Genomic DNA, 23,421 nt, shown 5'->3' on the forward strand with positions numbered 1-23,421 from the left:
ACACTTTAATCTGCAATGCCAGAAGTAATGAAGAGCTGCCTGTTTTATATATTCAAACAACAGATTCTGTTCTGTTGTTGTAAAAATGCCAATTCTCCATGTAGTTTCTGTTCTACACAAGGTTAATTCTCCTGTGCTAGTTATATATTTTTTTGAACCAAAATGAAGTTATATAAGAAGGATATAAGAAATTATGAGAAGAATATAAGAAAATGTTGTAATTATGTCCCATCCTATATCCAATTCTAAAATGGGATAAAATTTCTTGAGCAATTCCCAGTATTAACTGACAATATTATCATGACATGAAATAATCTTGATTCAAATTTTTGTCAAATATAAGCCAAGATGTTGAAAGATAACCTAATAATGGATTTAATTATAATTCATTAAAACAATTAACTGTATCAGATAATTTTATTTCTCAATTTATAGAAAGAAGCAATACTGTATTCCTTGCAGGGACAACTGTAACCCATGTTACTTGGATGTTATACTACATACATATTATAGTATGTGGAGGAACAAATGCTGGTAATTAATTTGATGCTTATTTTTTGGTGGTGGGGGGCTTTATTTTGTTTATCAGAGAATGACATCTTAAATTTTCTTGGGTCTTAAAGTTGAGTCCACTAAGTGGTGGGATTCAATTTTTTTTACAACCGGTTCTGTGGGCGTGGCTTGGTGAGTGTGGCAGGGGAAGGATACTGTAAACTCTCCATTCCCTCCCCATTCCTGGGGGAAGGTTACACAAAATCCCCATTCCCTCTCCACTCCACTAACCTGCTTTCCAGCTCCCTTCTCCTGTGCAGGGCAACAAAAGAAGACCCAGCCGATCAGCTGGGACTCAGGAGGCGGAGAATAGATGGGGGCGGGCCACTCAGAGGTGGTATTTGCCGGTTCTCTAAACTACTCAAAATTTCTGCTACTGGTTCTCCAGAACTAGTCAGAACCTGCTGAGTACCACCTCTGGTCCACTATGATTTAGTGATGTACTACTGTATTAAGAAGCTATGTGCACCTTTTTAAAATTATTCTGAGTGTGACTAAATGCATGGAGTGCTGTACATATCGTGTATTCAAACTTGTGACTTATGCATGTTTGCATGTCGTTAGAACTTCATCAACTCAATCCCAAATAAAGGAGATTATTCTCAGTTGCTGGCAGAGTTTTTACACTAAACTTTACCAATTAGATTCTGACCATATACTAAACAGTAACAGTTCTCACTTACCAGCTGCTCATTCAGCAATCATTCAAAGTCTGGACAGTGCTGAAAAAAGAGGTTCACCTCCAGTCTACAAGGTTGCGGTCAAGTGATCCCAATTTGGGTGCTTGGCAAGTGGCATGCAGTTACAACAAACACAATATTCTGCAGTCACACCATCGCCACTTGCAACTTTCACAGCTAGCTATTTGTAATTTTCACAAGAAGCAAAGTCAATGAGGAAACCAGCAGAAGGTTGCAAGTGGCAGCCATGTGGTTATTTAACAACCACAGTGATTCACTTAACCTCAGCAGGAACTGATGTCAGAAGTTGGCACAGTCAAATCACATAGTCCAGGAGAGTCAAGCTCGTGGCCTGCAGGCCAGATGCGTCAGGTGCTGGCCACCCCATCCACCCTCGGTTTAGTGAAGGGGGAAAACTCGTGATACATCACGTGACATCAGTATCAGTTTGATACTCCTGACATAGTCATTTTCTTAATGACCGTTGCTTAGCAATGGAGTTGCCAGTCCCAATTGCCATACATTTTTTGTTTGCCAAAAAGCATATGCAAATCCATTTATATTTGGTAATACAGCAGCATCTGCAAGAGGGTCAAACAGGCTAGCCTGATGAAAACAATGTCACATTATTGCAATTGAAGCCCCAACCACTTTGCTATTTACTTTGGAACACCACCTGCATGCCCCAAAGGGGTGGAGCTTATAGAATGATGGTACAATGCTACTTCCACCATTTTAACGAATACAAGACATGACTGTAGACACACATGACTTAATGCATAATGCAAACCCAGAAAATGAGCTAATTCAGCCAGTGCACAGGGAGTCCTTGACTTACAACCACAATAGAGCCCAAAATGTATGTTGCTGAGTGAGAAATTTGTTAGCTGAGTTTTGTCCCATTTTACGATTTTTCCCCCTTGCTACATTTGTTAAGGGAATCACTGCAGTTGTTAAATTAGTAACACGGTTGTTAAGTAAATCTGGCTTCCTCATGGGGTGGGATTCAAAAATCCCAGCAACTGGTTTGCTGCCCAGTTGCTGTGTGCGGGGCCTACCAGAACTTCTTGTTTCCAGCTTCCGGTGGGCCTCCAGAGCCTGGGGGAAGGCCATTTTGCCTTCCCAAGGGTCCAGAGGCTTCACCCGGGCCTCTGGGAGGGCGAAAACAGCCTCCCCCAGCCTCTGGAGGCCCACCGAGAAGCTGGAAACAGGCCTGTTTCCGGATTTCCAGAAGGCCCATTTTTCCCCCTCCGCAAGGACCCTGCACTTACCTCCATTGAAAATGGGCTGCATGGAGACTCCTGGGGGGGTGGGGCCAGCCGGTTGGTTGAAATACCAGTTTGGCGAACCAGCTGTAACTTTAACATCTAGTTCGCCTGAACCGGTCTGAACTGGTAGAATCCCTCTTCTGCTTCCCCACTGACTTTGCCTGCCAGAAGATCGCAATAGGGGATCGATCACATGACCCCAGGATAATGCAACGGTCATAAATATGAAGTTTTCAAGCATCAAGATATAAATCCCATGACCACAGCGATGCTGTAGCAGTCATCAGTGTGACAAACAGTCATAACTCACTTTTTTCAGTTGTTCAGCTGTGGTAACTTTGAATGGTCACTGAACGAACTGTTGTGAGTCGAGTACCAACTGCATTGTTGGAATGTGACTGCTGTGTTCAGGTGCATGTTAACACCAGACAGATCCATTTTCCACTCCCCTATATTAAAAATACAGTAAAGAACAGCAAGGCTGTTTGCAGACCACAGACCAGCATAAACAGTCCTCAGCAAACCTCTGAAAAATAGAGCTCCCAAAAGATGTTGGCAACAATACAAAATATAGGCATGAGCCATTAACACAATAAAAAGCCAAAGATCTCCCGAGTCTCTCTGCCAGCCGCCCCAAATACTGGCCTTGTGGGTTTTCACGACATCCTGGCTGTGATTACTGTGGCCTTCAGGTCACACTTTTCCCCTTTTGCTTTCTATGTGCATTTTAAAACAATGAAATACAGTAATGTTCTGTCAAAATGTTGTTTGTTTTAAAGAACAAGAATAGTTGCGGCTCTCCATCCCTGTTCTTGCCTACAGATCTTGCAAGATTTCCAGGTGAAGCCCCCCATTTGGTGACTGCAGGCAGTATGTGGCATGCTGCTTCCATGATTCTGGCCCAAGAGCCAGAAAACACCCCTGGATTTTTGCAGAAAAGCCCAATAATAGCAAATATGATTCACATTAAGTAATGCATCTGTTTGCACAATCTCTCTCTTTCTGCAACAAAGATAATCACACTTCAGCCCTTTCATCTCTTCACCAAACTCCTGTGTTTTGACTAGCATTGCACCAAGGCTTTTGTTATGAGCAGAGCCCCAAGAGGGAGACTTTCCTGCCAACTGGCTTTAATCTTTGGCTTTCTGTGCCTCCCCATCTGCATCTTGCTGAAATTTGAGACAAGGGCTGCCTTGTCTTCCTGGTGAAATCTTGCTAGCCACTTTTGGTTCTTGAGAATGTTTATTTAGCCATGTTTCATCCATAATCCAAGCAGCTGAGCCAGGTGAAGAAGAAAGAAAGAACAAGGAAATAAATTATTTTGAAACTGTTTTGTGTAAATAGAATAGAATAGATTAGGGCTTTATTAATATGTGAGCTTTGTTTAAATGCATTGGAGGACACATCACAGACAAAATCAGGGTTTGTGTTTTAAGCAAAAGGGTTAACATACCAAATTAAAACTGCAAAATAATAAAATAACAGGTACAAGTAGAGACTGAACGGTTTTCTTACTGAAACTGGCATGCATGGGAACTGTTGCTCACTATTTGTTTCTATTAGCACAAATAGTGTTATAGCATTTTTCTCTGTAACCTTTATAAAACAGTGCATGAGAAGATGGCTAGGTAATCTGGGAATTGAAGCCCACCTTAAGGGGAAAAAAGGCAAAGCTCTTTCCTTTGTGATTTCAAATTTCCTGGCTGGGAGATTTTACTGCAAAATGACTGGTCAGCTGCATTGGAAGACAGAATCAGTTTATTAATAGGAAGGCAAGTAAGAAGTCCTACAGCGTTCCTGGGATTAATCTAATAAATGAGTAGGAAAACCCCTTTCTTATACACTTCAGGTCCTTTGATTTTGTACCCTTGAAGTCTTTGATTTGTGTTGGTGTGATGAGTTCCTGTCTCTTGAGATTGGGATCTCTTCCTGGGATCTTGGTAGGAGTAATTGTTTTATAGTCTCTGTTTTTCCCTGATTCTTTGTAGCTATCAGTTTGCATCTGGTTGCAATACCCTGAGTTTTCTGTCATACCTTTTGGTAAATCTTTTCCTTCCTGCCATACTTTTTTATGACTGTGTTTTGTTGAGTATTTCCTTTCTCCTCCATGCTGCATCGAGAGCCCAGGATGGGTTGACTCCTTCCTATGACGTCATTTAGCTGAGTCTGTACTAAGATATAAAAGCCAGCCCCCGGGAGAGACCCCAGCTTTTGACTCAGCTCATTTCAGTCAATAGCTGTGTCTCTGAAAGCGTTCTGTTAGATAGCACTCACCAGCGATTTTCAGTACTTTTTCCTCACTTCAAGCAGCTCCCAGGGATCTGGGCAGCTGCTCTTCCAGGAAAGCAAGGCTCTCTCTCCTGCAACGTTGGGAGCAGCATTACCAGAGCTCTGTGCAGGCAAGCTGGGCAGCATCTGTAGACCTCCCCCATGCCTGCGGTTTGGAGCGATCGTAAAAATGATTGGCAAACCGATAAGAGCACAAGCCAGCTGATCGTGTGGGTGGTTGCTGTGTTTTTCCCTTGCTGACTTCGCTCGGGGCTCTGCATAGCCTAAGGAGCGATTCTTCAATCTCGGAGCCTGTTTCCTCTAGTCAGCGGCCATCTTGGATTGAAGCTTTCCACCACGAGGTGGCGGCCATTTGTAAGCCCAGGGGCCATTTTATACCCTAAGGGGCTTAATAGAAAAATTTCTAAACAGCTTCTTTCCAATGCAAGAGCCTTTATTCTACAAATGGAGCAAGATAAGGCTCAGGCAGAGCTCCCGCCCCGTGGACAGTCTCTTAATCCCAATAAGAGAAAAAGACGTAGGCCACGCACCCAATCAGTCCAGAGGGAGGTGACTGCTAAAATCAAACCTAAGGTTCTAGCCCCTAAGAAGGCAACTCAGGTTGAGTTGAGGGCGAGAGAGTGCAGGCATGCAGCCCTAGAGAGGCAGTTCAACAGAACTATTCAACAGAAGGAGTGCAACTACAGCATGTTTCAGGCGATACCCATGGGCCCCAGCCAAGCCCTCCCAGGGGAGGAGAAGTTATCTATGAGCATTTCCATCCTCCATCCTGGTCTCCTGAGGCTTTTGCAGAACAATCTGATCCCTAAGGATCTCAGCAGATCTGGGCCTTATTTCCAACAGGCTTCTGTGCCCTATGCTCCTCCCCTTCCTCCAGGCCTCGAACCTCTTCTCAATCTGGGCCTGAAGCCACTTCACTCCCACAGCAGCGGGCCTTCGGCCTTCTGCCTCTACCTTTGAGCATAGACCAAGGGATATCCAAGATGTTGTCTCATTGGCCATTAGGCAGGGATTGGCTGAAGGCTTCAAGCAAATTCTTCAGCGTCTGGAAAGGGTTCAAGCCCTTCTCCCTTTTCAATCTATAGGTTCCTTGCCTCATCACCCTGATTTACATAGTCCCCAGGACCTCAGGCTCCATTCTTCTCTGCCAGAATGGGAGGAGGTTGATGAGGAAGGAGGGGCTTCACCATCTGAACACAATTACTCTTCTCGTTCAGAGTGTGAAGAGGGTGAGATTTTTGACCAAAATCTTTCAGAGGAAGAGGATTCTCGCCCAGAGCAGACATCCTCTGCATTGGTCTTCAAACCTACTCTCTTCGGGCCATTACTCAGCCAGGCCTTGGTCACTGCCAAGCTGTCACCAGAGGAAGTGGCTCCTGAGCCCAAGGAAATCCCTCTAGCCAAGGGATTCGCTCTTCTCCAAGCCTGTATTGCATGCAGAGGTTTTGCCTTCTCCCATTTTGTTCCTGGACATGGTCAAGGAACAGTGTGCTTCTCCTTCGGCAGGTCCTCGCCCATCTTCTCTGGATAAGCGTTTCTACAATGTCAGCACAGCCCTGGACAATGGCCTGGCAGTGCCTTCTGTTGACATTCGGTTCTGGTCTTGTTCTCATCTTCTGGCACTCCCACGGAGCCAGAAGATATCCTGAAAACTGGATGATAAACGTTCGAACAGACCCTCAAGCGCAATCACCAGGCCGCTGCTTGGGCTGTTCGGGCTTCAACAGCAGCATCCTTTTTCATGAGGGCATCCATACGGTGGCTGTGCCAACTCCAGAATAGATTGCCTGCTTCTGACCTTCGGTCTCACCAAGACCTTAATAAGATTATTGCAGTGGCGGAATTCACTGCGGATGCCACTCTCAATTCCGCCAAATTTGCATCCAAGGCCATGGCATCTTCTGTAGCAGCAAGAAGACTTTTATGGCTCCGACATTGACAGGCAGAGTCACGCTGAAAATGGAAGCTGGCTTCAGTTCCATTCACAGGCGATAAGCTTTTTGGCGATGCTCTGTAACCTTATCTCATCGAAACCAGAGATAAACGTAAAATTCTTTCTTCCTCTGGGAAGAAAGCCGACTATCGCCCTGCTCCTTATCGCCCTCCTGCCTTCCGGCGGAGACCTCATCTTGCTTCCCCCACTCTCAAAGGCCGTACTCCCAACACCAAGACCAATGGGTGGAAGCATCTGGCAGGCAACAACCTTCTACTGGTAAACGGCCCTTTCAGGGGGGGGGGGTCGTTCCTCCCATCGCTCTAAGTAATCCTCGTTCTCCCCACCCATCGGAGGTCACCTAGCCTTCTTTGCCTCCAAATGGAAGGAGTCAACGATGGACGCCTGGAGTGCTCAGCACTATTAGGTCAGGGTTACAATTGGACTTCCTAACACCACCCCCAAAATGTTTTGATCTGTCCTGTGTCTCAGGACATTTCCAGGCAAGCCCTCATGAATCAGGCCATTTAGCACCTTCTTGAAATCAGGGCTATTCAACCTGATCCCCCCTCTCAACAGGGACATGGGCTTTACTCTCGCCTTTTCATCATTCCCAAAGCCTCAGGGGGTGGCGAGCCATCCTTGATCTAAAATTTCTCAACCAATTTGTAAAATACAGGCGATTTAAAATGCAGACTCTGCATTCTATTTTAGAGAGCGTTCGGGAGGGCGACCTCCTCTCTTCCATTGATCTCACTGAGGCTTACCTCCACATCCCAATTTGGCCTCATCATCATCAGTTTCTCCGTTTCTGTTATCAGAATACCCATTACCAGTATCGAGCACTTCCCTTTGGCCTCTCATCAGCTCCAAGGGTCTTCACAAAGGTTCTGCAGCATTGATGGCATCTCTGTGTTCTATTCCAGTGAGGATCCAATACTACTTGGATGACATTTGATTCTGTCCTCTTCCTTCCATGCGGCCCATCGGGATCTGCAAATTACCCTGTCATATCTCCAGAGCCACGGATTTTCCATCAACACCAAAAAGAGCCAGCTCTCTCCACAACCAAATTGCAACACTTGGGAGCAGTCCTCAATACCACGTCGTGCCAGGTTTGCTGTCCCCAGCTCGTGAAAAGAGCCTTGCAGAGATCATCAGCCAGATCCAGCAACATCAAATTGTCCCCCTGTCGCTGCTGTCCAAACCTCTGGGAAGATGGTTTCCTGTATTGGCATCGTCTCGTGGGCTCAGCTCCACTCCCAAGCCCTCAATGGTTCCTGCTTCCCTACCAATGAGCAGGAACCAGCCATTCATCCATCAAGGTCCCGCTCCTGCCACAAATCCGGAGATCTCTCAATTGGTGGCATTCCCCATCTATCTGGAGGGGACTCCTGTTCAGGGACTCAGACAGGCTAGTGATAACCACCGATGCCAGCCTCCTGGGTTGGGGTTCCCATATGCAGGGCCAGATAGCTGAGGGCGTTTCGTCCAGATCCGAACAGACCCTTCCCATAAATTGGCTAGAGCTCAGAGCCACTTTTCTGGCTCTCAAGCATTTCAGGAAATCAGTGACCGGCTCTCATGTTCTAGTCCTTACAGACAACATGGCCGCAAAGGCTCATGTCAATCGGCAAGGGGACGAGGTCCAAAGCCCTCATGAGAGAGGCTCTATGGTTGGGGTTATGGGCAGAGAAACACCTGTTGTCGATCTCGGCGGACCACATCTCCGGGGTCAACAACTCCCAGGCCGATTGGCTCAGCAGGACCTAGTCAACCAGGCAGAATGGTCCATTCCTCCGTCTCTCTTCAGGGACCTTTCCTCAGATTGAACACCGGAGGTGGATCTCTTCTCCACTCCTCAAAATGCCCAAGTCACCAGATTCTTCATCAGGTTTCCTTGCCAGGGAGCAGAGAGGGGACCAATGCTCTTCGGTGCAGATGGCCCAAGGGGTTCCTCTCGCCTTTCCCTGCTTCCCATCATTCTGGCAGTAGTCGGAAGATGTTGGAGGAGCACGGCGGAGCTCCTCCTCCTGGCACCCTATTGGCCAAGGAGGCCCTGCTTTGCGGACCTGGTCAACCTATTGGTGGCTTCTCCTTGGAGGATCCCACCCGTCTAATCTCCCTTCACCAGGGGGCCCTGCTCCACCCAGAGCCCCAGTGGTTCAAGCTGACCATGTGGCACTTGAGCGGCAGTGGCTAGAGAAGGCTGATCTTCCAGAAAGGGTCATCCTCACTCCTGGCATCTCGCAAACCTTCTACAAGGCGCATCTATGATGCCGCCTGGAAGGCTTTTTCCTGATGGTGCCTCAGGGAGGGTCTTTCTCCTGCTTCAGCCCAGTTGGCAGAAGTTCTTAGCTTCCTTCAGCATGGGCTGAAGAAAGGTTTGGCCCCAACACCTTACGCAGGCAGGTTGCAGCCCTCTCCTCAGTCCTTTCATGGGGTTCGCTTCCTTCCTTATCCCATCACCCTTCAGTCAGGAGGTTTTTGAAAGGGCTTCCAACCTGCACCCTCCGGTGGTTCACAGGTATCCTTCCTGGGACCTTCATATGGTCCTTAATGCCCTTACAAAGCCTCCCTTTGAACCCTTTAGAACAGTGTCTCTCCATTTCCTGACTCTGAAGGTAGTGTTCCTTTTTGCTATCACTTCTGCCAGAAGGGTTTCCGAACTTGCTGCTCTTTCCATCAGACAGAATCTTTGTTCCTTTCACGATGATAGGGTTGTTCTTCGTCTGGACCCCTCATTTATTCGAAGGTTAATACCTGGTTTACAGGTTCCAGGACATTGTTTTGCCTGACTTCTGTCCCCTCCCGCACCATGACTTAGAGTGGCAGTGGCACACACTGGACATAAGAAGGGCTCTTAGAATATACATTAAGCGCACTTCCTCCTTCAGGAAGTTGGAAGCCATGTTTGTTTCCTTTTTCCTTCTCACTTGGGGCACAAGGCCTCTTCTCCTACTATTAGCAGGTGGGTCAGGTCTTGCATTGAGCAGGCCTACAGAGCTGCAGCCCTTCCGGTTCCCGAGGTCTGACGGCGCACTCTACCAGAAGCGCGGCCACTTCTGCTGCTTGGGTGACCCAAGCATCCTTGAAGGAGACTTGTTGTGTGGCCACGTGGACATCCCCATCTCCTTTCATCAGACACTACCGTCTGGATGCCTTTGCCTCGGCGACTGCAGCCTTCGGCAGATGAGTACTTCAACAAGTGGTTCCACAGTCGGTGTGATGAGCCAGACAAGGACCCGCCCGTGGACATGCAAGCTTTGGTATGTCCCATCCTGGGCTCTTGATGCAGCATGGAGGAAAATGGGAGTTGGTAGAAGTTACCGTGAGCGGCCTTTCTATCTGTGCTGCAAGAGAGCCCAGCCCCTCCCTTGATTCATCCGGAGAGGGTAAGACATATTTCTGTATTCATTTTGGGCTTTCAGAGACACCTTTCAGTCTGTCAAGTATCTTCGCCAAAGCTGGGGTCTCTCCCGGGGGCTGGCTTTTATATCTTAGTACAGACTCAGCTAAATGACGTCATAGGAAGGAGTCAACCCATCCAGGGCTCTCTTGCAGCATAGATAGAAAGGGCGTTTACAGTAACTTCCACCAACGCCCATTCATGTGTCAGGATTTTTTAAAATTTCCTTTTCCTTTGAGAGTTTGCTTTTGCAAGTTTTATAGCTTGCCATCTATTTGATTTCAATGGGAAAGCTAATTTGTAGGCTTTTTCTTAGCTAATTTGTAGGCTTTTTTTGTATCCCATGCAAAGGTGGGGGCTAATGGAGCTGACCGTGCTTGTGTTTTTACCTCTCCTTTCTTTCAGGGGAATTTTCCTTCCCCTTTCGATATTTTAAATTTTCTTTTCTTCTCCTAGGAGAGGGGTGAATCATAACTTCCAACACACCCATGAATAGAATAGAATAGAATAGAACAGAATAGAATTTTTTGTTGGCCAAGTATAATTGGACACACAAGGAATTTGGCTCTGGTGCATAAGCTCTTCATTCCCACTGAAATTTACCACCAAAATATGTTCATTTTTTTAAAAAAAGGATTTCCCTACAAATATGACCCTTCCAAACTTTGGCCAAGAATTTTGAATTTTTTTAAAAAAACACAGATTGGTTGGGGCCAACATAATTCTAAACTGAACAAATTCAGCTGCAAGTGTTTGACTGAATTCAGTACATGACTTTATACGATGGGCATCAAACACTGTGACTTGTTACATTTACATAAATTACCTATGACTGGTTTACTACCATTTTCAGTCTTTTCCTCAATTACCTCAATTAAACATTTTGGTACTGAAGCGATTCAGTTAGCAAAACTTTTACAACTTTTTCATTAGCTTGTGACACCACATCTTGATGATTAACGAGAATCACATTCCAGACAGTATTGTACTCCCCTGAAGAAGTCCTGTGTTTCCTCCCACTGTAACAGTCTCTCTCTGACTTGTGATTTAGTTCCTGGTATTACACATTTCTCATGGTTAGATATGCCCCAATTTTGCACTTTCGTATATATGAGAGAAGCATGTAAAACTCAGCCACTCCCAGATTTATAAAAAGCATACACATTTTTATTTCAGTTCTTTCTGTCTGGAGCTTTATTATGTGCTCATCTTATATGGTCACTTACTCACATACTGGAAAACAGCCACACTCAGATCACTTTCAACCGAACAATGAGGCACAAGCAGTTTTTTTTTAAAGAATACATGGTGAATAATGAGCTAGTGAATTTAAAATAACAGCAAAACTTTACTGGTTACAATGAACATTTGCTCTTTCTCAGATGCACAAATACACACTTAGCCACCCTTCTCAACTAAGCCTGGATCCAAAAATGATTCAAAGAGTGGTGGGCTTTAGGACCCCTTTTTATCCCCCAAAGTTTTTGCTTGTTTTTGCTTTGCTTTTTATCCCCCAAAGTTTTTGTTTGTTTGTTTTTTGTTTTGATTGACGAGTCTGGCAGCTATTTTTGCCTTGTTAATTTAAAGTCTGGTAGCTGTTGATGGGATTTGGGGAGGGGTTTTGCCATATGCTTACCTCTATCTCCTTTTGTCTGGTACAGGTGACATTTTTCTTTCTTTCCTTAATGACTTAGTTCCTTCTTATCAACCTCATCTAAAGGATCTTTTAGACAAATGTCTGGGTTTTGTCCACCTGCTGACATGCCTGCTTCCTCTTTAGGCTTGACAGTTTCAGCCCAGTCTCACAGCTTCCAACTAGTATAGACATTTCTATAGAAATAAATCTCTTTTATAGACATAAATTTTCAGTACTGCATAGGGTGTCAAAGTCAAGGCCCGTGGGCCCGCCCTCTAAACAGCAAAGAACTGGCCCGCAGTGTCTCTGCCAGCAAAAATGGAGCTCGGGAGGGCTGTGTGAGGCCCTCCCAACCTCCATTTTTGCTGGCAGAGGGTTGCAGGCCACTGCAGCCGAAAATGGAGCTTGGGAGCCTGTTTTCGCTGGCAGAGCACTTGGGCCACCACAGGTACCCCTGACACAAGTGATGTCTAGCTGGCCACGCCCACCCTGGCCACGCCCACCCTGGCCGCCAGAGGCCAAACACGACCCTCATATGGCCCTCAATGAAATTGAGTTTGACATCCCTGGTATAGGGCATTATTTTGGGATGGGGGTTGGCTCAGTACGGGTAGTCCTCATTTAGCAACTGCTTTGTTCAGTGACTGTAGCAGTTACAATGAAGATAAAAAAAGAATTTTGTGTTAGTCCTCATATTTACGACCTTCATAGGTCTAAAACACTAATCCGCCTTTTTCCTCTTTGCTTCTTACTTTTATGATCTGATTACGGAACCAGGAAAAACTGGCAAAATGATGACAATATATCTGGCAAGCGAAGGAAGGGCTGTGTCATATTGTGTTTTTGTGTGATTGCCCTGCCTTTTCTGCAGCCCCTGGCTCCATTTCCTGGTTGCATCATCGTTACCAGGTTCTACCACTGGGGCTTTTCACAAAAGTTTTGTACTTTTTCTTTTAAAAAAAAAAGAAAAGAAAAAAGAATCTACTTCCAGTACACATATACAAATCATGCTTTAACAGGTTTGTTTCTTCAGAAAAGAAGAATATACTCAGGACATGCATGAAATAATGTAGATGCAGAAAATTTAAAGATGGAAAACACAAAGATGGATTTATTTTTTCTACTTGTGAAAAGTTTGCAGGCATTTAAGTGGCTAACCAGTAAAGCTACAAAATGAACAGTAGGACTGGTTTCAAACGGGATCATATTAGCCAAATTCAGTGAACAACATGCTTGCATTCATTTTCACAAGATGGCTTTAAAAAAAAGACACACCCAGGATAGGCCTGCTAGCACTGTACTGTATTTAATACAATGCAGAAATACTGATTTAATTCTTTTTCCAGCTGGTGGTGTAAGAGCAAAGCAACACACAGCTGGAACTAATCCTGACACAGAAAAGATGCTTGAAAACACCATCTAGGTTGAAATTGATGAACAAAAAACCTGAATCACAAGTCAATATTTTTCCATTATCTGTTTAGTTAAAGAATGAGATCACAAAACGTGTTTGTATTTTATTAACCTGTCGTCACTGCAGTGCATTCTATAAAACAGAAATGTTAAGCATCTGATTAATAATGCTATGTTATTATGCCCATCTGCACGTGTCTTTAACTTGAAACAAAACCACTTTATTAAGCAGCTGCTTCCCATTTTTCTTTAACAAACACTGTCATGAAATGTTTTAATGAGATGCTACATTTAAGATTGTTGATAATAATACTGATTCAAATGTCTACTTATAAATTAAAACTACTGGAAATCTGAATTCAAAATAAGAAACAAAGGAAGTGATTCCTAAATGAAAAGAACTAAGGGGTTTAATTAATAGATCTGGCTGAAATGGAAATGAGTCTTTGGGAAGAAATGGATAGGCAGTAAAAAGTCTAGTTTGAAGCCTTCACTTCCAGGGCCAAATAAGACAAATTAATCATTATTTATATGGAAAATACACTATCAATAAAATCTCCTGTTTAAAGCTGGGGGGAAAATGGGAGTGTAATCACATTTTGTGGCAGTAAATTCCTCAGATTAAGGATGATGTCTGAATTAACATGCCCCAGGAACGTGGAAGCTCTAAGCTCAACCCTGAATTCAAGCTTAGATCTTTTATATTTGTAAATAGATTTGGCTTTTTCATCTTTCCATTCCCAAGACAGGCATTTTGATTTAGAGCAGATGGTGTTTGGGTGGAAAATGATAAAAATGCTGTAATGTGAAATTCCAGCAGGCACACATGGGAACCTGAATTAAAATAGGCTGTCTTCGTGCATTTTCCTTTTCAATGGGCAATATCTGCATTTGGAGAGGAGCCATACCAAATGGAAGGGAAATTGAGACTAGAGAACCATAACGGTGTTTATGAGCCCTGGCACATAATTCATTCTAATGCATGCAGAATGTTCTAGGCTGAGTCCCCAAGCATCTCTAGACAAGCTGGGAAAGATCTGGTCTGAAACTCTAGGGATCTGGATAGACATTACTGAACTCAGAGGGTCAAGGCTATGATTCACAACAAGGCCCCTCTTTTTGTGTTTCATACAAGATTGGGGCCCAGCCAGATTCCATTGTGTGAAAGTTCCTTCTAAAGTATCTTGGAAATCTCTGCTATTTCCCCATTCAAAAAAAATAAATGTTTCATTTTAGGAATGTTAGGGCTGATAGAGTTCCAGGATAGGATGTCACAGGGACAATTCTGCTGCAAATCTAGGCTGTTCAAAGTTGATTACAGTTTCTTTCTGGAATGCAGCTAGGCCTACAGCTCATATTCATGAATCATCTGTCTCAGTACTGTAGCCCTCTGTTTCGCTGCTCAAAACTGAATTAGGTCAAAGAGGATTGCGTTGTATGGGTCATACTTATTTCCTGACAGCCTCATTTCAAATGTCTACTCATAATCATTTGAGATCAGCATTTCCTGAGACACTGCAGAGATTGCAATTTGTATGGTTTTGTTTCTGATCAGACTTGGGCTTAACTCGGACACGAGGTTTATTTAATTCTTAAAAATGAGAAATTTCATGTCCATAAACTAAGTATTTACTGATTTTTTTACCCTCCTCTCTTTCCTGAAATAGTATCAAAGATCACACCCACTCTGAAAAGCTCTGTTAGCACATATAATAGAGAAACCTACAAGAAAACATTGCAGAATATCCCCCCAAAAGAGGAACCTTGTAACGTCTTTTAAAGCTTTATAATCTCTTCAATATGTTCAGTATGTCCTAATAGCAAGTCCTTCAATACTATTGTATACTTTTCAGAAATGGACATTTTTTGTTTCAGAACATTACTTTCAAGCAGCGATGATCTAGAAAAGAAAAAGATCTTGATAGTGATAAATTACTATGTTTTCTGTCTCTCCTCACTGGATGAATTCACACATCATACAAAGCCATACTGGGGGTTTTGCTATTAGTTTAGTACAATATGTAAACCCATTTATAAAACTTAATGTTATATATCAATCAGGCTATGTGGGAACCCAAAAGGACCTAATTTGGGCCTAATTAAAGTGACATGAAATACCTTAAATTTTCTCCTTAAAATCCCCTCAAACTTCATGAAAGTCAAAATGAACTGGTTTTTTTTTACCCTCTGATGGCTACAGAGGAAGATGGTGGGACGTGGGTGTTTCCAGATCATATTTTTTTTCACTCCTAATATGAGGCAACTGCTGATCCACCCTATCTTGCTTCCCTGTCTCGATCCTTCTATCAATATTTCTCAACTTTGGTGGTTTTAAGATGAATGGACTTCAACTCCTGGCATTCCCTAGTCAGCCTTGCTGGCTGGGGAATTGTGGGAGTTGAAGTCCATCCATAGAATATGGACAACTTCTTTAACCTAAAAGGCTTTTCACAGGCATACAAGCATTGTCAGTTGTTCGCTGTTTCAAGAGAACTCTGCCACCTTACAAGCCTTTGTTGGGGATTATAATTGCTTTCATTGTTATTTTCTCCCCTAAAAATATTTCTTATGGAAAAGGTACTCCAACACTATTATTATTCTGGTTCTCTCTCCCCCCCCATCTTTTTTAGTTTTACAATACAATTTCTAAGATTGGACAATTCTCAATTTCAGAAATGACATTGTTTTGAGTGCCTTTTCTCTATTATTTAGCCTGGAATTTTCCCTTTCTAGCATGAAACCTCAACCACTTGAAAAGTTGATGTTTTCCTTAACCATGATAGCTTAAATTTTCTTTTCTAAACAGTTTAGATTGCTTTGTTGTTTTGTTGTTTGACTTTTGATGTCTGTGGTGAAACATAATATATTTTGATTCTTGACGAATGTATCTTTTATTTTATGTATATTGAGAATATTTGCACTAAGACAAATTCCTTGTGTGTCCAACCACACTTGGCCAATAAAGAATTCTATTCTATTCTATTTTCTATCTTCAAACAATTTAAAAACAGTTGTAACAGTAACTTAGGACACTAAGGCTCTATATTTCCAGCCCCATGAAAACCATTTAAAAATTAACTTTAAAACTCTGTACTAGAAAATAGTTGCATTAGGAAGATCAGGAACAGGTACCCTTTTTCAGCTGAGGACCGATTTCAAGATTTTCCCAGAGAATTAAAAAAAAAACCCAACTATAATCAGGGATGTCATGGAGTAAAAGACGTTTTAAAATTATGGCATCCATTTCCCTCCTTAAAAGTCCATCTCCGCTGCAAAAAATATTTCAGGGTTGTATACTCCATAGCAGTTCTGGGATGCCACCTATGATCTGGCTTATGACCGTGGTTGTTCATCTCTATCATGACTGATAATTTATGAGCCCACTCGTAGTGATCAAATAGATAGATCTTTTCCATGACAATCTGCCTCTAGTGTTTTCCAACGATGGATGCAAGACCACTACAATTAAGTGTATCCACTTTGCGGTTGGTCTTCCTCCTCTTCTCTTTCCTTAAAGCCTTCTTCAGAGAGGTAGATGTCTGCATAATGCATTTGAAGAAGGATAATTTGAGTCTGGTCATTTGTGCTTCAAGTGAGAACTCTTGGTTGGACAATCCATGATTATTTGGCAGTCTGTTTTTTCTTGAGAGTCTTATACAGCACTGAAGTTCAAAAGTATCAATACTCTTTCTAACCTGCTTTGTAATAGTGGGATTCATTTTTTTTTTACTACTGGTTCTGTGGGCATGGCTTGGTGGGTGTGGCAGGGGAAGGATGCTGTAAAATCTCCAGTCAGAGGTGGTATTTGCCGGTTCTCTGAACTACTCAAAATTTCCACTACTGGTTTTCTATAACCAGTCAGAACCTGCTGCTCTATTGTTATGAATGTAAACTTCTAAAATATGCAATACATATACTGCATTTCTCCTTCATTTGTCCCAGGAACACCCTGGGCCACACTATAGCAGCACACCTGGACTTGTGAGGTGGGGCCCACAAGGTAAAAGCAAACCCAAATATACAATGTAGTGTATTTAATTGTAACTCAGAATTGGGAATCACAAAAGATCTTTTTTCATGTACATGCACGAGGAATGTACAAAGAATGTACCAGATCTTAATTATATGCCCACTTTGAAGATATTGCTGAGCACCTTCAAATCCATTTGGATACCATGTTAAATAATTTGGCAACCTAACTGTTTGCATATTTGTCCTGGAGCTTGTCCATTTCTGAAGCCTTACAGGCTGATTGTTTTCCATACACACTTGAAACATCGTATGTTGAAACACATTGATTACTGGATGATATTCAAGTAATTCCATAAACTGCTTTGGTATCTTGGAAAGCAGTTGCTTTGTGTGGGTAGTGCAACTATCAGTGTGGAAAAGGAAGTCTAGTAACTTCTTACATACCTACACAGTTATGCAGTAATACTGGTTTAAAAGTAAATGTTGTGCAACTATTCACAACTGTGTAGCATATAGATTTCCTTTTAAAGGAAAAAGATACATTAAAAAGCAACTATATTTATTCTTTGCAAATCATTTTTCCAAAGAAAAGGTGAGAAAATATTGAAAAACAATTTATTTAGTTTTGTACACTCTGCTACTGGTAGGAGCTATAACACTGCCAAGTTTGCATAAAGATAAAGTAGGAGCTCAAGGCAACTGCAGCCATATGGAGTGTTGAAAATCTGGGGTATAATAACACTAGGAGGACAAGATAGGGAGTGTATCGGATAATAAGCAAACAAGCAAGAAGTTATGTTATGAAGGGAAATGCTGTTATAGGTTGACACCTTATTGAAGCTATGGCTGAACTTCAAGCTTTGTTGACTAGAATCTAAACTTTGCCACCTTGTGCTGCTTATTCTCCATACAAGTTCTACTCTGATTCAGAATAAAGAAATCTTCCCTCAAGTCATTTACTTATCAGTTGCCAGAAGGTTAAAGGGAGACCATTTTATCCTGGCACCAACAAAATTCTGTATCAAATTATTACTAGGTCAAATGTATTCACGCACAATGCTAAGCTTAACATTGATTAGATTTGTGTGTTGCTTAGGGTGTAGTTGAAACTCAACTTGCTTGCTTAATTTACGATTCATTGTGTATTATCTGGACCCAAAAAATTAGGCAACCAGGTTAGGTATATAATGTGAAGCAAGCTAATCTACATATTTGAGCAGGGGCCCCCTAATCCCCAGTATGCAGCTTGTTTGGAACCAGGCCATGGAAGTGAGCACATGTGTATGTGCATGCGAAATTGTATGGTGAAAGCAGCACATGTGAAACCATTCCCTAACCCTAACCCATTCCCTGCCACTGCCACCTCTGCTGATCTGCTGAGTGGGAAACAGCTGGAGACAGTTGTATTAGAGTATGGAGCCTATTGTTGCAAATACAAACCAAGACAAGAGAGCATTGCAGAACATCTGAAACCAGTTTTATGATGAGCTCTGCCCAACCAATCAACCAGCTGGGTTTTTTTTTTGTTGGCTTACAAATCATGGTTTATATAATCATGGCCAAAGGTTTATTTATTCTGCATTTTTTAAACAGAAGAACTGGATTGGATGCTAATTACCTCATGGCTCTTATGACAGAATTCTTATTTTAATGTGAGGCTGGAAAGTAGCTGGTGACTCTCTTCTTTCTTGCAAACTAGATGCCAGCTGGTGAAATAAGATTGCAAGCTATTTTTCATGGTAAAAAATGCAGCAAAAATGTGACTAGTCCAGAGGTGGTATTCAGCCGGTTCTGAACTGGTAGCGGAGATTTTGAGTAGTTCAGAGAACCAGCAAATCTCACCTCTGACTGGAGATTTTGCAGTATCCTTCCCCTGCCATGTCCACCAAGCCATGCCCACAGAACCGGTTGTAAAAAAAAAATTAATCCCACCACTAGTCTAGTCCCACTTGGAACACTCTTAGTGATGTAGGTATAATTATATTTTCTTCTATTTAATCAAACACAGATTACACAGAAGCTCAGATTCCTCTTGGAACTCTACCAATTATTCATGCTGAAGAAGGAAAATAAACTGTAGCAAAGGAGAATATAATCAGGCCCAAACATGCTTAGAATTGCTGATGGGAAGGCATATGTCAGTATAGCTTAATAAAAAACAGATCCAATCCATCCTTATATTAGAAAACAACAGAGTTCTTTTGCTATGATTTATAAAATAAATATATGTGTATTGTGTATCAAACATGCCATACAATTACTAATTAAAAATGGCAGAAAATGTAAATAAAAAGGGGCTATTTTTATCAGTGCTATGAAAATTGTACTAATTGACGGAATGAGTGGGTAGGCATATTAGAAAATATGTGGAAGGTTTATATCCAATTTTAGAAATAAAATAAATAGCTAGAAATAGAAGGCCAGGCTATGTACACAAATATGTCCTGGGACTGGAATAGAAATGTACTAAGTGATCCAATCCAGGCTGCAGATGATGAAACAAAATGACAGATCCTCTTAAAATATACACACATATTTAAAAATGCCCCGTTTCTTTATTTAAATTAAGTCCTTTACCCATGTAGATTTTGGAAGAATGTACTATACTGCTCACATTTTGAATAACCTTTTGTGGGTTAACTTGGAGCTTTTCTCCAATTAACATGTTCTTTTCTTACCTGGAGCCAGCAAAAAACTAAGATGCAGAGGTGCTATTCAGCAGGTTCTGACCAGTTCTAGAGAACCAGTAGTGGGAATTTTGTGTAGTTCAGAGAACTGGCAAATTCCACCTCTGACTGTCCCAGTATTCTCTGCCTCCCAAATCCCAACTGATCGGCTGGGTCTTCTTTTGTTGCCCTGCACAGGAGAACAGTTGGAAAGCAGGTTGGACACCCCACCAGAGGTGTCCAACCTTGGCAACTTTAAGAATTGTGTACTTTAATTCCCAGAATTCTCCAGCCAAGCTGGAGTTCCCAAGCTGGCTGGGGTATTCTGGCAGTTGAAGTACATAAGTCTTAAAGTTGCCAAGGTTGGATATTGACAGATCATCTGCTCAAGCAGAAGCAGGGAAAAAGAGGAATTGCAAACTCAAACAGGTGGCAGCCGAAATAATAACTCAAAATTACAGTTAGGGATGTTGGTGTGTGAATTGTTCCTTTCTGCCATAACACCCGACTGTCCGATATTGTATGGACTGCTTATGAAAATTGGTTTAATGCTTTTGCAGAATAAATATGCAAAATATGCCAAGCAAGTGTGCTTTTAACATTTATTTTTCCAAGGAGAAATAAATAAGCGAGTCATATTTCCAAATTCTCGCCTGCAACTCTTTGCATACTTATTTGATAGAAAGCCCCACTGATAACAGTGAAACTTACCTCTGGATACTAGGTCTGGGAAAATTGGATCTGACTGAATCCAAACTTTCAATCTGAATAGAATTCAGATGTATTTGAATCCAATTGTCCAAATTGCACCAATTTAATTCATACTGATTTGGGTGGAGAAAATATGTTAGTATGTTTGAGCATGCAAAAGGCTCCTGATTAGTCCAAAGCAATCCAATTTGATTTGATTATTTAAACTAAATTGTTGTTCTGATTCAGAAACCCAATTCATTGTAGAAACCTGATAGCAATGCATTTGCGTGAAATCTCCAAACTGTAAATTTGTATAATTCTGTTGAATAACGCTCTTATGTTTAAAAGGTCACAGGTTACTTTTCTGTTTTGCTGTAACTTCTACCGTTTTGTGATTTCTACTAGGATTCTTGGAAAGCTAGCAGTCTGGATGCACTTCATTTCCTTTCTGATGAAAATGGTGTAATAGACAGAATGATTGTAATTGATCCATTCCAGAATTGTTTATGCTGTTCATGTTTTTTATTTAATTCAGTATTTAAGACATGTATACTTTTGCCTTTCCAAGCATGGAATTATTCAGCTTGGTTTTAAGAACATAAAAGTGTAAAAATACACAGCAAGCAAAGGGTGGAGGGTGGGGAGCAGTGGTAGCCTAACAGCAAAACAAAACAGACAAAGGAAGCACCATCTAATCCTCAAAACCTTCGTTCACATCATAATTAATTAGTTACTTCAGTTTGCACTATTTGGCTTAGGGCCAATCTTGAATTTCAGAAAATCTTTGCACCGATGTTTAAAGCGATAAGGAAGTAGATGCTTCACTAGGATTTGGACTGAATTCATAGAACAGTATTGGCTCAGGATGCTGAACATTTACAGTCACAATCAGGAACCGGATAATTCATTACTAAGCAGTGCACTTGTTAAGCAAGGCATCACATGACAGTTTTTTTTTTGCTGTAGCCTTCAAGCAAATCACAGCACTCATTAAATGAGATGTCCCATGATCGTGATTTGCAATCTTCCCTGCTGGCTTCCTATTAACTTTGTTGGAAGCCAGCTGGGAAGGTTGAAAATGGAGATAACCCTGGGACACTACAAGGTGAGCCAATTACTAGGTGCCCAGATCACAATCACATGACCTTGAAGATGCTGGGACAGTTGTAACTGTGAGGACTGATTGTAAGTCACTTATTATTAGTGCTGTTGTAACTTCAAAGGGTCACTAAAAAACTGGTCAACTACATAGGTGCTGGGATAGCCAGGTCTTAAACCAAGCTCAAACCAAACCAGTAGCTGAACTCTCTCTCCCTGATCTAGCTTAGTTTCTGAAGGTTTCTATGTTTGGAATAAAAGCTGGGTGTGCTCTGGATAAGAAGACTAACGTCTCAGAATCCTTTGATGATTGGGAAAGAAAGGAATAGATTCTTACAGGACAGAATACATTTCTTCCAATGAAGTGGCCTCAGTCTATTTAATACTTTAAAGCTTAAGAGAAAACATTTTCCGTTGCACCTGGAAAAAAAAAGTCCAATCAGCAATTTCAATAGTCTCCTGGCACCTTACGGTCTAGCAGTTATTGTGGATTCTGTTTTAAACTATCCAATATTTTCTTCTTCTTCTAAGCAGACTGTCACACAATTACTCCTTTGGAAAAAAACAATGAAAACCCTCCCCCCCTCCCCATGCAACACCCAGTCTAGATGAGGCTGACAGTCAACAAGGCCCAGCAAAGATATCAAGGTGTACTTAAAGACAGGGAGGGTAGAGCCAGGTTGAATCTGTGGGAGGCACTTGTTTTCCAAAGAACTGTGACAGAGCAGCCGTGTTTCCTAAGTCTCCTATTGGATCCTATTGTCTCATCAATGGGATCCAAAGCATGTCAACTCTGTCCAACATATAGAATGGGCAGGAAACCATGGAGGCCCTGTCAGTTCCAGGCAGCGTGGCTGAACGGCTTCACAAAAGAATGAAAAGGCTTCAGAGTCAGCAGAAATCAGAGCTTTCTTTATGTGCCATCATTATGAGAAAGACTTTGGATGGCAGATTTTTTTTTTTTTTACCTTTGGAACTTCCTATTAGGGAATTATAGAAGTTGAATAGTATGAACCGTCATAGTAAGTTATCGTAGCTTTTGCTTGATCTTTGCTTATTGACAAACAAAATTGAAGGCAGACAAAAGGCTAATAATCCAAAACCAAACTACATTATATGCTATGGGTCGTCTTAGCCGTGGTTGACTATTTTCATTATAACATTTGAAAATGGGCAAATGACCAGCTGGCTTCCAGATTTAGAGTAGATTTACAAAGAATAGGAAACATGAGCTCAAGGAAGGTCATATATTTTTTTAATTTATTGAATTTATTTGCTGCCCTTCTCATTTCAAAGCCACTCTTCAGCGCTTAAAGCAGAAACATTAAAGTCATCAGAGATGAATATTTCTAACACAATAAAATGAAAGTACCATCAAATAAAATAATAGTTGCAAGATGGGGAAGGGGAAAACTGCATGGGGGGCAGTTATCATATTTATATTTATCATATTGATATATCAATACACAGGTAGTCCTTGACTTACAACCGTTCATTTATTGACCATTCAAAGTTACAACAGCACTGAAAAAAGTGGCTTATGACCATTTTTCACACTTATGAGCATGGCACCATCGCCTTGATCGTGAGATTTAAATTTGGATGCTTGACAACTGATTCATATTTATGACGGTGTCCTGGGGTCATGTGATCCCCTTTTGCAACTGTAGGAAGTTAGCACCCACAACTCTCCTAGAAAATTGAAATATCCTAGGAAATATTAAAAAGGCAGAATATTTCCCCTAAAAAGAGTAGAAACTCAAGAGCAGAAATTCACTTCAGAAGCAGAAACTCACCCCCATCTTTGTTAAT

Source organism: Notechis scutatus, chromosome 2 (assembly GCF_049901735.1).
Source record: "Notechis scutatus isolate UNSWTSFEM ecotype Mainland chromosome 2, rNotScu1.2, whole genome shotgun sequence".
NCBI classification, from domain to species: Eukaryota; Metazoa; Chordata; class Lepidosauria; order Squamata; family Elapidae; genus Notechis; species Notechis scutatus.